The sequence below is a fragment of the Molothrus ater genome, chromosome 4 (assembly GCF_012460135.2).
Source record: "Molothrus ater isolate BHLD 08-10-18 breed brown headed cowbird chromosome 4, BPBGC_Mater_1.1, whole genome shotgun sequence".
Taxonomy (NCBI): domain Eukaryota; kingdom Metazoa; phylum Chordata; class Aves; order Passeriformes; family Icteridae; genus Molothrus; species Molothrus ater.
Window position 1 is genome coordinate 2,917,726 of NC_050481.2, and position 14,621 is coordinate 2,932,346.

The window sequence follows — 14,621 nt, forward strand, 5'->3', positions numbered from 1 at the left end:
GGAGGAGGAGGACGAGGAGGAGGAGGACGAGGAGGAGGAGGAGGAGGAGGACGAGGAGGACGAGGAGGACGAGGAGGACGAGGAGGAGGAGGAGGAGGAGGAGGAGGAGGAGGAGGACGAGGAGGACGAGGAGGACGAGGAGGACGAGGAGGAGGAGGACGAGGAGGACGAGGAGGACGAGGAGGAGGAGGAGGACGAGGAGGAGGAGGAGGACGAGGAGGAGGAGGACGAGGAGGAGGAGGAGGAGGAGGAGGAGGAGGAGGACGAGGAGGACGAGGAGGACGAGGAGGACGAGGAGGAGGAGGACGAGGAGGAGGAGGAGGAGGAGGAGGAGGACGAGGAGGACGAGGAGGGGAGGAGGAGGAGGACGAGGAGGAGGAGGAGGAGGAGGACGAGGAGGAGAGGAGGACGAGGAGGAGGAGGAGGACGAGGAGGAGGACGAGGAGGAGGACGAGGAGGAGGAGGAGGAGGACGAGGAGGACGAGGAGGAGGAGGAGGAGGACGAGGAGGACGAGGAGGAGGAGGAGGAGGAGGAGGAGGACGAGGAGGAGGACGAGGAGGAGGACGAGGAGGAGGAGGAGGACGAGGAGGAGGAGGACGAGGAGGAGGAGGAGGACGAGGAGGACGAGGAGGACGAGGAGGACGAGGAGGAGGAGGAGGAGGAGGAGGAGGAGGACGAGGAGGAGGACGAGGAGGAGGACGAGGAGGAGGACGAGGACGAGGACGAGGAGGAGGACCAGGAGGAGGAGGAGGAGGACGAGGAGGAGGAGGAGGAGGACGAGGAGGAGGAGGAGGAGGAGGAGGACGAGGAGGAGGACGAGGAGGAGGAGGAGGAGGAGGACGAGGAGGAGGAGGACGAGGAGGAGGAGGACGAGGAGGAGGAGGAGGAGGACTAGGAGGACGAGGAGGAGGACGAGGAGGAGGAGGAGGAGGAGGACGAGGAGGACGAGGAGGACGAGGAGGAGGAGGACGAGGAGGACGAGGAGGAGGACGAGGAGGAGGAGGAGGAGGAGGAGGAGGAGGAGGAGGAGGACGAGGAGGACGAGGAGGACGAGGAGGACGAGGACGAGGAGGAGGACGAGGACGAGGAGGAGGACGAGGAGGAGGAGGAGGAGGACGAGGAGGAGGAGGAGAGGACGAGGAGGAGGAGGAGGAGGAGGAGGAGGAGGAGGACGAGGAGGACGAGGAGGACGAGGAGGACGAGGAGGAGGAGGACGAGGAGGACGAGGAGGACAAGGAGGAGGAGGAGGAGGAGGAGGAGGAGGAGGAGGAGGAGGAGGAGGACGAGGACGAGGAGGAGGAGGAGGAGGAGGAGGACGAGGAGGAGGAGGAGGAGGAGGAGGAGGACGAGGAGGAGGAGGAGGAGGACGAGGAGGAGGAGGAGGAGGACGAGGAGGAGGAGGACGAGGAGGAGGACGAGGAGGAGGACGAGGACGAGGAGGAGGACGAGGAGGAGGAGGAGGAGGAGGAGGAGGAGGACGAGGAGGAGGAGGACGAGGAGGAGGAGGACGAGGAGGAGGAGGACGAGGAGGAGGAGGAGGAGGAAGAGGAGGACGAGGAGGACGAGGAGGACGAGGAGGAGGAGGAGGAGGAGGAGGAGGAGGAGGACGAGGACGAGGAGGACGAGGAGGACGAGGAGGAGGACGAGGACGAGGAGGAGGAGGAGGAGGAGGACGAGGAGGAGGACGAGGACGAGGAGGAGGACGAGGAGGAGGACGAGGAGGAGGAGGAGGAGGACGAGGAGGACGAGGAGGTGGACGAGGAGGAGGAGGAGGAGGAGGAGGAGGACGAGGAGGAGGAGGACGAGGAGGAGGAGGACGAGGAGGAGGAGGAGGAGGAGGAGGAGGAGGAGGAGGAGGACGAGGACGAGGACGAGGAGGACGAGGAGGAGGAGGAGGAGGAGGAGGAGGAGGAGGAGGACGAGGAGGAGGAGGACGAGGAGGAGGAGGACGAGGAGGAGGAGGAGGAGGAGGAGGAGGAGGACGAGGAGGAGGAGAAGGAGAAGGTGAAGGAGGAGAAGGTGAAGGAGGAGAAGGTGAAGGTGAAGGTGAAGGCAGCTGCAGCACCCAGCCCTGCCCGGCAGGCTGGCAGGCCGGGCCCTCAGCGGGCAGGGCCGGGGTGGGCGGCGGCTCAGGCCTGCCCTGTCCGACTCTCAGGAGGAGGGAGCCTTGGCCAGCATGGAGGAAGAGAGGGAATAGGACATGGATCAAAAGCTTTCCCAGTCAGGAGAAGTTACCAGCCAAGACCTTTGCTTTTGGGAATAGGTGACAGTCCAAGAGTTTTGCCAACAGCAAGAAGCGTTGCCATGTGCAGCTGCGAGATGCCAAGAGTGCCATCAGTGCGAGGTGAGTGTGAGAGTCCAGTGGGGAGATGGCGCACGGCAAGAGCCAGAGATGTCCCACTGGGAAGAAAGTGTGACAGTCCAGGAGCTCTCCCGGTGGGACAAAGAGGATGAGACATACCAGGAGCTGAATGAGCTGGAAGAAGATCTGACATACCAAGAGCTGCCCCTGTGGGAAGGGAAGGGACACCAGGAACTGTATCCTTTGAAAAAAGATTTTCGAAGCCATCTGTGCATGTACCAATGGGAAAAAGAAAAGAGAGAGCCAGAGTTGTCCCAAGTGGGAAGCAACAGCAGCAAGAAGTTATGCCAAGGAAAAGACTACAGTCTCCAAAAGCTGGCCCAATGGGAAAAACACAGCAGTGTTAAAAATCCATGCAAAGGGAAAAACACAGCAGTGTTAAAAATCTGTGCCAAAGGGAAAAACATAGCAGTGTTAAAAATCTGTGCCAAAGGGAAAAACGTGTCAGCAACCAGAGGCTGTGTCAATGGGGAGAAAGTGTCAGGTACAAGATCTGTGACAAACCCCTATGCCCAGAGAAGGACAAGGAGTGCCAGCCTTGTGCCCAGCAGGGGCCCAGCTCTCCCAGCAGCGTGGGCATTCCGGTGGCAGTAGAGGCAGCCCGTGAGCTGCCCAGTGCCTCTCCTGCCCCGGGGAGTCCCACAGAGGATGACCTGGCAGCTGCTGCTGTTCCAGCTGGAGCTGCTGAGGAGGTGGAGGAGCCCCCGGAGCCTCTGGCTCCCGAGGTGGAAAAGGCACCAGGTTCTCCTGCTGGCAGTGAGGAGCTGCCATCAGCAGGGACAGAGAGCCCAGCCCCTGCCAGAGAGCCCAGCCCCTGCCCCACACAGCCCACTGGGAGCCCAAGAGCTGCAGGAGCAGCAGGAGGAGGCAGACAGGGGGTCAGTCCTGGCAGAGGAAGAGAGTAAGGAGGGGGCCTTGGCTCGGGAGCTTGAGCATTCTCAGTGGAAAGATGAACACACAGAGCTGTCCCAAGGGGAAATCAACAACTACCAAGAGGGGTCCCAAGGGGAAATCTGTACTGAGCAGGAGCTTCCCCAAGCAGAACCCAGTAGCTACCAGGAAGGGTCCCAAAGGGAAGGGTCCAGTGAGCAGGAACTGCCCCAAGCAGAAGCTGATAGGCACCAGGACAAGTCCCAAAGGGACGCCAGCAATGAGCAAGAGGTGCCACAAGTAGAATCCAAGACCTGCCAGGAAGGGTTCCCAGAGGAACCCTGCACTGAGCAGGAACTTCCCCAGGCAGAAGCTGATACGTACCAGGAAGGGTCCCAAGGGGAAACCAGCACAGAGCAGGAGCTGTCCTCAGGGGAAACCAGTTGCTGCCAGGAAGAGTCCGAAGAGGAAACCAGCATCGAGCTGGAGCTGTGCCTAGAAGAAACCAGTAGTGACCAGGAAGGGTCCGAAGGGGAAGGCAGCACTGAGCAGGAGCTGCACTTAGGAGAAACCAGTAGCTACCTGGAAGGGTCCCAATGGGAAACCAGCATTGAACTGGAGCTCTCCCTAGAAGAAGCTTGTAGCCACCATGAGCTCTCTGATTGGGATGAATGCATCATGGAAGAGCTGTGCCATGGTCATGCTGGGAACTACCAAGAAGTGTCAGACTGGGAAGAATGCACAGAGCAGTGCCTTTTCCAAGTTGGCAACTCCCACAGTCTCTCTGACTGGGAAGAATACAGCGAGCATGAGCTGTGCCACGGAGATGTCAGCAGCTGCCAAGAAGTGTCAGATTGGGAAGAGTCCCTTGGCCAGGGGGTGTCCAGAAGGAACAGTAAGAGACCCTCCGTGGAGTCCAGCTGGGCAAGTGACAGTGACCGAGACCTCATGCAGGACAGCTGGGAACAGAGCATCGGGGCCAAGCCCTTGCTGCAAGAGGACGATGAGTGGCACGAGAGAAGTGTCCTGGAGCTGCGCGAAGATAAAGACAGAGAGCGAAGAGCGGCAGGTTTGACGGGAGGCGGGTTCTACGTGCATGTCCCTCCTGGGGCTTGGGTTGAGCTCGGGGAATCTGGGCAGTGCTTTGGAGGAACTTTCTGTGCCTCACCTCGCCATGTGGAAGCCCCGGCCCCCAAAGGACACACGGCCTCTCCTGCCTTCCAGGACCAGGTGCCACAGGCTGGGACACCACAGGCTGGGATGCCACAGGCTGGGACGCCACAGGCTGGGACATCACAGGCGCTGCGGGCGCTGCGCAGCCTGTTCTGCTTCCCATGCCTTGCACCACGGCCCGAGGATTAGGGCACACTGCTGATAAAAAGAATATGAACAGGAAAAAAAAAGAAGAAAAATAAAAAAAATTGTAAGAAAAGGCACAGGAAAAGGAATAGGAAAAGGAATTGAAATAAGAATGAGAAAATAAATAATAAGACTGAGAATAAAAATAGGAATAGGGATAAGGAAAGGAATAAGGAAAAGATAAAAAGAAAAAGAATAGGTGGATATAGAAGATAAAATACTAGTAGAAGTAAATAAGAGGAAGAAGAAAGAAAAGAAGGAGAACAATGAGAAGGAGAAGAAGAATAGAAGGAGAAGAAGAAAAAGAAAAAAATAAGAAAAAGAATAGGATTAAGAATTAAAACAAGAAAAAAGAAACAAAAAATAAGAATGAGAATAAAAATAGGAATAGGACAAGAAATAAGAAAAAAATAAAAATAATAAGTTGATATAGAAGATAAAATACTGGTAGAAGTTAATAGTAAGAGGAAGATGAAAGACGAGGAGAAGAAAAATAGAAGGATAAGAAGAAGAAAAAAAGAAAAAATAAATAAGGAAAAGAATAGGAGTAAGAATAAAAAAACAAGAAAAAGAAAACAAAGAATAAGAATGAGAATAAGAATAGGAAGAAGAAAAGGAAGAAGAAAAAAAGTAATAAGTTGATGTAGAAGATAAAATAGTAGAAGTAAATACTAAGAAGAAGATTAAGATGAAACTGTCGTACTAGCATATTACTATTATGATTATTATTATTGTTGCAGTACTATCAAGGTAAAATGCGCATCCTCTGTCATGAGAGATTGGTTTTGTTTGGGCAGGATCTCAAAGATCACCTAGTTCCAATAGTTCTTCTTCATATCTTCAGAGTAAAATACAGTAAACAGCTCTCTTTCTCCCTCTGTGAGATCTCTTTCCAATTTCTTTCCATCTCTCTTTTTCCTATTTCTTGTTAATAAAATCTGGATGTTGTCATCATATGGTCTCATTTGCGCCTCAATTTGGGCACAGTCATCTCTCCCTAAACCGACTGGAACCCATTCTCTGCCAGCCTGCCTTCAAAGCACAGGTGCTCCAGCCCTCTGAGCATCTCCATCTCTCTCCTCTGAACTCATTTTAGCAGGTCATGTCCTTCTTATGCAGACACAGATGTAGTGCTCCAGGTGGGGTCCCACAGAAATGGACTACAGGGTCACAATCACCTCCCTGGGCCTGCTTCTCTTCACTCCTTTCCTTATGTCTGAAAATTCTGTTCAATCAAGCACTGTGTAAAAAACATCATCTCAAATTGCTGAAAGTATCCAAAATAAATATACCTGAAGAAGAGTTACTATTAAACTGCATCTTACTTAATATATAACAAAGCTTATTTTAATATTAATCGTGTTTGACACTTTACAACTTTTTTTGACTCCTAACTCCTCAACCTTTCAAATTCCACTTTGTTCAAAAGGCAAAATTGCTGCAATAAAAGTCTGCTCCACAACTGTAGTGGTCACATTCTTTTCCTTCATTGAATATTTTGCCTGTTTCTTTACAGGATGAATTTGGCAAGGGATAATCTTGTTATCCAGTAGACAATCATGTTTCCTGAACATGCTGTCTTCAGTACAATATTACCTATAACCCTTTTAAGGAAAACCTCACATTCACCTTTAGCCATTTTTGTTAAATTAATTATATAAAGGCTACAACTCCCCTCCGGAGAGTAATAATGGCTTTACCAGTCAGCAGTTGAAATATTTCATTAAACTACTCTTAAACCTTTGAAGCTCATCTTAAAATAGGCCATTGTTATAAATACTAATTAAGTAATATATTTTGAGGGAAGAAGTTGGAAATGAGTACACAATTACCACAAAAGCAAAAGATAAATGGTCAATTTACATTCAGCAGGAGGTGATGCTTGATGTTCCATTAAGAGACATTAAACTTCTTGGCTAATTGTGAGAATCAAGTGAAGGAAGAAATTTTTAACTGAGCTCAATGGGACATTGATTAAGCCAAAATACTAAGATCTCTATCCCCAGTGCGAGTGAAGTACTTAATTTCAAGAAAAAAAGTGATTCTTGTTTTATTCAGCTGGACTCCAATAGATTTAGCTGGATTTCAATAGATTATAGTGGTAATATTCATTCTGCTAAAACTTCCAAATTGAAATATATTTTCTTTTGTCCTTCTATATCTCTTTAATAAATAGGAATAAACATATACCTGCAATCAAAAGCACTTTTCTATTAAAAATTATGACATCAAACTCTTCTGCACGGGAAAGGCATCATGTTGTTCTGTTTAATCTAAAATCCTCTCTGTTTTTGGTTGTTTGTTATTCTGTAAAAACTCTTTACTGTACTTTACTCTGAAGATATTAAGAAGCAAGAAATATCATTTCTCTTTGCATTTGGCCACTGCAAAAACACTTCAAAATATATCTAGAAGATAACACTATAAGGGCTCCAGAAATTCCAGTTTTCTAATGTTTTCTTTTGATTAGGATATATGAAATCAAGTTTTACAATCCTCAAAAAGTGAATAATGAAGAGCAGGCATTATATCTTGAAATAGAAAAGAATATTTACATATTTACAGTGTCTTTAATTACATCCATCATTATGTTCAAACTTCAGGGAAATATTTTGTCTTCAAAATTTTAAGACTCTTTTCAGTTATAAGTCCTTAAACTGTTGTTTGTGCATCCTACAAGAAGCAAACAAAGAAAGTTTCATCTTCTTTGGAGTGACTTTTCACACTTTAAATAGCAGAGAAAAAAAAAACACTACAGAAAAATACCTTGCTATAAGTATGAGCAGAAAGCTTTTACAGCTGGAAACAAAATGAGTACAAGTTTGGTTTTTTAGATGACCTCAGAGAGGTCAAATTTATTTTGTAGAAGCATGAGCGGATTAATGGAAAAGGAGTTCTTTCTTTTAACAGGTTTTCACCAAATCGTTTCCCAAATGCTACATTAGCATCACAAAAATGCATGACACCAGCAGTAGTGGTGACCATTTTAGGATAAGGTGTACCTTAATTTTTTTTTCCCTACACTTCTTTTTAACTACAAGTGTGATAACTCAAATATTTTAGCATGAAAAGGTACACAGGCATCACCTTCCCCTCTTAAAAACATAGGGACAAAGACCTACAAAATTTATATTGTGAGTAAAATAGAATGAGGAATCTGAAACTCTAGTCTTATTAGTACAATGTGAATTTTAGCTACTTAAAATAATCAAAGCATTTATTTCCCATATTAGCCAAAATAGGCTTCAGGAAAAAGGCTTCAGCTTTTAATTACAATGCCAGCAATACAAAACTAAAAGGACAGGAGAGACCTGCCTTGCCTACATCTTTATTTTGACTTCCAATATCTGTAAAGATTGAAATTAGATGACGTCTTTCAAATTAAAAAAACCTCTTCTCTTTGGGAATATTTTGCTCATTAAATTTTTCTCATAAGATACCATTTTTGAATTTCTTTATTTAGCAAATATTGGTTGTTGGCTGCCATAAATGTTGCAAGAAATTCTTTTCATGTGAGGTTTTATTTTCATCTTGAATATATTTGGATAATCCTTCTAGGAATCCCACAAAGACCTCAAATGGACATATCAAAGACTTAAGTCTTCCTTTTGTCTGAGTGAATATGCTGATCACAAACAAATCATATTCTGTCAATCTGTTAACTTGACAGAAAGAATATTATTTTTTGAGAAATACTTCCAAAACCAGAATGACTTTTAAGATTTTGTCTCTGACCTCATTACATGAAAACAGGATGTATTTGTCTGAGATATGTGTATGGATTTCATCTTTCTCCCCTAGTAATCATTCAGAATTACAATTTGCACTACCCACAGAAATGTAAACAGTGGAAAGCTTTGCTGCTCACAAAAGCAAGAATGTAAAGTTTGACATTTTATCCCTTCTTAACTCGAAAAACTCCTGGACTGTGACTTAGCAAGACTTGCTTTTAAATGCTCAATATCTGAGACTTCCTACAGTAGAAAATGCAGAGCAGAGTCAGCTGTTAACAGATTTATAGAATGAAACAAGCGGTATGACTTGGAGAAACAAGAAAGATGGATCAGTAATGACTTATTTTGGATGTCAAACTGGTAGAGAAAAGCAGAAGTAAGACTGGAAGATTCTGGTGCTAGTGGTGATGGTGAAAGCAACAATGGGTATCAGCTGAGAGATGTAAATGAAAATTGCCATAAAGAAATGCTCTGGATTTGAATACTGTACTCATGTTACTTTATTAAATCGACTCAAATGTTGAGATTTTTGCCTTTTGAAGAAAACCATAATAATAACAATTTCCCTTCAAGGAGAGGAAAGCACTGCCATCAAAATAAATGCTCTTGTTACAGAAATTATTGATTATAATAGCTTTGTCTAAAATGCCTTCTTACTCAGGACTGACTGATCAATAAAAGTACCCAAACCATGCTAGTTCCCTTTTTTTGCTGCTAAATTATTCATTTCAGACATCGTGTTCATTACAGAAGTTCTAATTTTTATAAAAGCCTTCCCTAGGAGATTATCTGCATTGCAGTAAACTCCTCTGGTAGCCATGTGGTTTAGTTATTTTTATATTCTACATAGTCTAAGTATTTTCTCACACAAACATTGCAATTACTTTATTTATTTTCTGTTTATTTGTTTGGCTTTTTTCAGTTTCCACACATTTAGATAATGCTTCAAGAATATGAATTAATTACCCTTTCAGATCTCATTAAAATCCTCGTTGTGCCCAGTTTATATGCCAATAGTGGTTCTGTGGATCATATTTGTAATGATTTACTAAGCATCCAAATACTTATGTCAGATCTGCTGCTGTTAATCTATTTCTTTTTCATGTACTGCTGTTTTAATCAATGGATTAAAGACAGATTTTAAAACATGTCAACTTGGACACAAAGCACGTTTATATTTATATCCAGGGTTTCAAGAACTCACCACAAAACCAGAAAAGGAGGCTGGTATTCAAGGGGAACCATCAGCAGTACATGGGTACTGTGGTTGATGATGGGAAATAGGTGCTAAACTGAGTCATAGTCCTGACTCAGGTCATAAACAGATTTTGCTAGAAACAAAAATATTCCAAGAATAAAACACAGCTTTAACAGGGACACTTCATGCCACGATACTTTTCCAGAGGCCTTCTGGCTGAGGAAGGGAGTTAAGACTTTACAGCAACTGAGACTGCAGAAGCTCTGATGGTTAATCATAGAATCAGAATATCATGAGTTGGAAGGGATCCACAAGGATCATCCATGTCTAATTCCTGGCCCTGCACAGGAGAGCCCCAAGAATCACACCAAGTACCTGAGAGCATTGTCCAAATGCTTCTGGAACTCTGTCAGACTTGATGCCTTGACCACTTCCCCGAGGAGCACACGTTCCAGTGCTCAAGCAGGAGATATAGATATATATATATATATGTAATGCATTAAATGATATTTATATAAAAATAATAATTAAAAAAAAAACCAACAGTTTTAAGTGCTTGAATACCTGTCTGGTCAACCTCTGACCCCAAAAAAGAGAGAGATACCCTTACCTCTGAGCATGCCTTGATGAACTGTGGAATGTCAGTCTGCTGTGGTTGCCAAAAAAGTTATGAGATTAATCAGTAAAAAAGAAAAGATCATGATTTTAATGCTGTCTTTTTCTCCAGTTCAGATGTCAATTTCATTAATAGAAGAAAAAATAATATTAATGTTACAGATGTGTTAAAGTTACATAACACATTTTAAATTAATTGCATATAAGATGTGAAACAATAGAATTTTTAATTTTTATCTAAGAGAAAAAAGGTTTGTTTGCATGAAAATTTAACATTGCAGCTTCCTTCTGAATAGAGAAGAGTAGCATTACAGCTTTTTTAAAAAAACTTTGAGACTGAGAATCAGTAAGCTATCGTTACACAAGCAATTCAATTAAAGTAATCTTTTGAGATTTAATAACTATCTTCTGCAATGATCATAACTTTGAGAGAGGAAGACACAAATTGTTTAATTTTATTGCAGTATTTACACTCTGTTTCACTCTGCTGGCCCATTAATTTATAACCTATGTGTTCAAGACAGAAAAAATGGAAGCAAACTCAATTATAAACTATGCAGCACAAGGCATATTTTGGTTTTTATTTATTCTGGTCTAATTCCAAATATAGGAAATATGTTTTATCTTCTTAAATATATCACACTAACCATTTAGGGCCAGAAAAATCTGTTTTGTGCAAAGACAGGAACTAGACTTAGTTCTGTATTTCAACTACAGTTCTTTGTGGAAACTGTTTCAAGATCAGCAACCCAAGAAATCAGCTTGAAGAGAATCCATGTGTGAAAAGTATTCTCTGCTAGTCTTTAATACACAGGAAGAGAGTCTTTATTTCAGACAAAGGTGGATTTTGCAGTAGCTCTGGCTCATTCTGCAGCAGGAAAGATGAAAAATATCATCTTATCTGGAACCACCTATAGTTAGTGACCAGTTCATACATCAACTAGATTAGAGTCTAGAATCTTCTACATGTCTGGGATGTATTTTTTCTCAGAACTATACATGTAGAATGACTTCAATTAGTAAAGAAAAGTTATGCTGCAGTCTCAATACTGTTCACAGCTTCCTATGACGCACTGTTACCTGAATTTGCCTTTCCATGTCTCCTGCCGTTCCTTCTGTCCTTCACCTCTTGCTTTACTTGTGTCTCCTCAACCACAGTACTCCCCTACTCTTCCACTCTTCAGCCTTCACTTTCCCAGGGCACTCTGTCCAGAGGTCAAATGGTGCTGATTTCTGATGAACCACTTGTGCCAAAAGGTTATTCCAACCAGACAAATCCCCTTATCCATCCTCATTGAGTGCCACTAGGCACTCCTGCAAGCAAATGCAGCAGAATCATAGGACAAAAGCATCCCACAGAATGTCAGTCACCTTTGAAGTAGCCTTTTGACAAACCTTACTCTTGACAAATATCACAATTTCAACAAGAGCCTCTGTGCTGCACAGAGGCTTCTGGAACAGTATCTCTCATCCCCAGAATGGTTTCAGGGAAGATGAGGAAGAGGGCTGACAAGAAAAACTGATAATTCATTCAGACAGGGCAAAGGCTCAAAAGGTTTGAATTCAGTAAAATATTTGAAAAACAGTCCCTACACACTGCTCTGTGCAGCTGTGAGCTGGAACAGAGGGTCCAAAGTGTGATGTACTCATCAACTCCTTTCTGAGAGCAGCAATGTCAGGCAGTTCTGTGAGAGATCATCAATAAAACCCTTTGATGTGATGTCTACTGCCAGCAGCCCACTTAAGTGACTCACTCTCATTCCAAATATCCAATAAGGGTTAGATTAGAATTAGATGTAGATACAAGAAATTACAGCAATGATTTTTTGAGTGCCTGCCAAAAAAGAAATAACTGTAACTCAGAGAGGAGACAACAAAAAGAAATATGAAGTAAGTCTTGCTCTCTATATTTTGTAGTAGAAAAAAATGGGAGGTGTGAAAAAACATGGGGAAGGTTCAAAATAAAAAGAAAAAATGAGCTGTTTCATGAAGCAGTATGTATTGCACTGTGAAGCTCAGTTGAGTTTTAGAAGCTGGAAGAGATTCAAAGAGCAAATAGACAAATCAACAGAATGTTTATCAGGGAAAGGGTGTTTAGGACAAGGGCATCCCCTCCAGCTCCAGATGCCCTGAAGACAAGAGGCTATTCTATGAGCATCATTGTGTGTTTTGCTTGACTTTACAGCCTTCCCTAAACTTCCTGAACAGTTTGTTGCTATAGGAAACAGAATAGCCCAGAAGAAAGTAATTGATCCCATGTGCTGCTCTCATGCTTTGAAATTCAATGAAATGAACTCACTATGTTTTGCAGTAACAACCTTCTCATGCAGCAAACAAGTGCCCTAAGTAGTTTGTAGCTCCTTGTTTATATCTCATTTGCTCAATGGACATTTTGGAGCACAGTGAGAAAATCACCTAGTCTGGTTATCTGAGTTTATATAAGGTATGTAAAACCAGAGTTGATTTGGCTTTTTCATGAGACTGATGATTTACTTTTCACTTCAGAGCTATGCTGGTACACAGTTGGCAAGGAAGGAAAATTCAAGATATTTTGTGCCTAATGCCAACTGAAGAATGATCTGAAAATATGCAAAAATAATAATCCTACAATCAAAAGGAAGGCAAAGGTATCAAAGAAGATCACAGGAGGATATAATCTTTATCACTAGATATATAATCTCCTATCATAGAAAATAAAAGTCTGATACAATCCATAGGATTTCACTATCATTACCACTACAAAAACAATACCAAAGAGTTGCAAGGAAATCTGAGGTTTGCCAATTTTGTCAAAGTTGTCTTTTCCCCTAGAAAATTCTTCAAACCTGTTGGCAAACAGCCCTTCCAAAGGACTTCAAATGCTTCACACAGGAGGGACTGGCAATCCCCCAAAAGCAGGTTTACTTCCATTGTACTGGCTTTCTTCACTTCTAAGAGCAAAAAATCCAGCCTACAGATTTTGTAGAAGTCAAAGGGGCACTGAATACCAGGGGGGAGCAACCCCAGCTAAATGGAAAACAAAAGACACTCCATTTTGCCTCCTCAGCTAAGGGCAGAGAAATCTTGCTTTTCTCATTTAGTGTTGACTTCTTTTAAAAGTTTCCTGAGTCCTCTCAGCTGGTTTTGTGAGCACACAGTCCTTACAGACTCACGTGCCACGTCATGAAAGCAGATAAGAGAACCAAAAGACAGAAAACTGAGGCAAATCTTCAGCACTAAATCTTGAGCATGTTATTTTACTTTATCAAGTTTGCCAAATCTTGGTGCTCCTGCATAGATACAGAATAAAACAGTGCTCCTTGCAATGGCAATGGAAGTAAAGGTGATCTGGTGTGAAGCTTTGGGTTCCCTCAAAAGTTGCTTAGACTATCCATTCCTCTAAAGAATCAATTATCAATCTTCTTCGTGTTCTTTAATGATTCATCTAAATAACATATTCTGCCATTTAATATTTCATTTAATTTTGTGATCAAATTACATAATGCATACATCAAATCACACTGTCAGCTGATTCTTCATTGACTTATGTACACATTTTTCAGTCTAAACACTTACTCATATTATAGCTTGCATAGTATATTTCAACTTAAGGATGTATAGAATTTTGTTTTGCAAATTTTAGTCATGAAGATATGTGTTTTGTGGATACATTTTATTTTTTAAGGGTTTCAACAGACTACACCTTAAAGAGTGTGTTACACATTACCTGTTGACATTTTACAAACCTTTATTTAGCAGAATGTATATTTCAGGATCTGGATGTCTCATGTTCTTGCTGAGCTGCATATCTCATCAGCTGAACTTACTTCAGCAGTGGAAACTTCCAGCACAAAGTTTCCTGTACTTTACCATGTAAATGCATGCTCCAGACTAAATAATGTGTAGTTTAGGTGAAGACAGACTTTGTAAAGCAAGACTGAGCTGAAAATTTAAATGCTATTTCATAAATTCCTAAGTCCCAAAATGGTTCTCATTAGAGCAGTTTAATTTTGCTCATTAGAAATGGATTTCACCACCCATAAACCCATACAACCAACAGAGATTTTACTTTTAGGTGTCTTTTTTTCTTCTTTAATTTGTGGATGAGAATTTGTCTGTTGGTGAAGATACTTTTTGCTCAGGGAACACATGATGCAGACCAACATGGTAAGAACAGCTACCAATACTTCATTTCCATGTGGCACACAACTGGAAATCTGCTCTTCCTCACCGGTACTTTTGCTCATACGTAACAAACTAAAGCCTTTTCTCCAAACATGGAAAACAAAAAAATCTAAAGTTGTAATGTCTTAACACCCCATACTCGTCAAAAAGGACAGTACCTCTGATTCTGATCCAGCCTCTTCCCTGGACAAACTTATGTCTTGCAGTTTTTAAGTAAATTATGAAGAATCACTAAAAGAGAAAACAATGATTTCAAATGATGCTATCAGTAGGTTGCAGGCACAGCAGTGGTACTTCCAAATTTCTGTAGTTTATTCA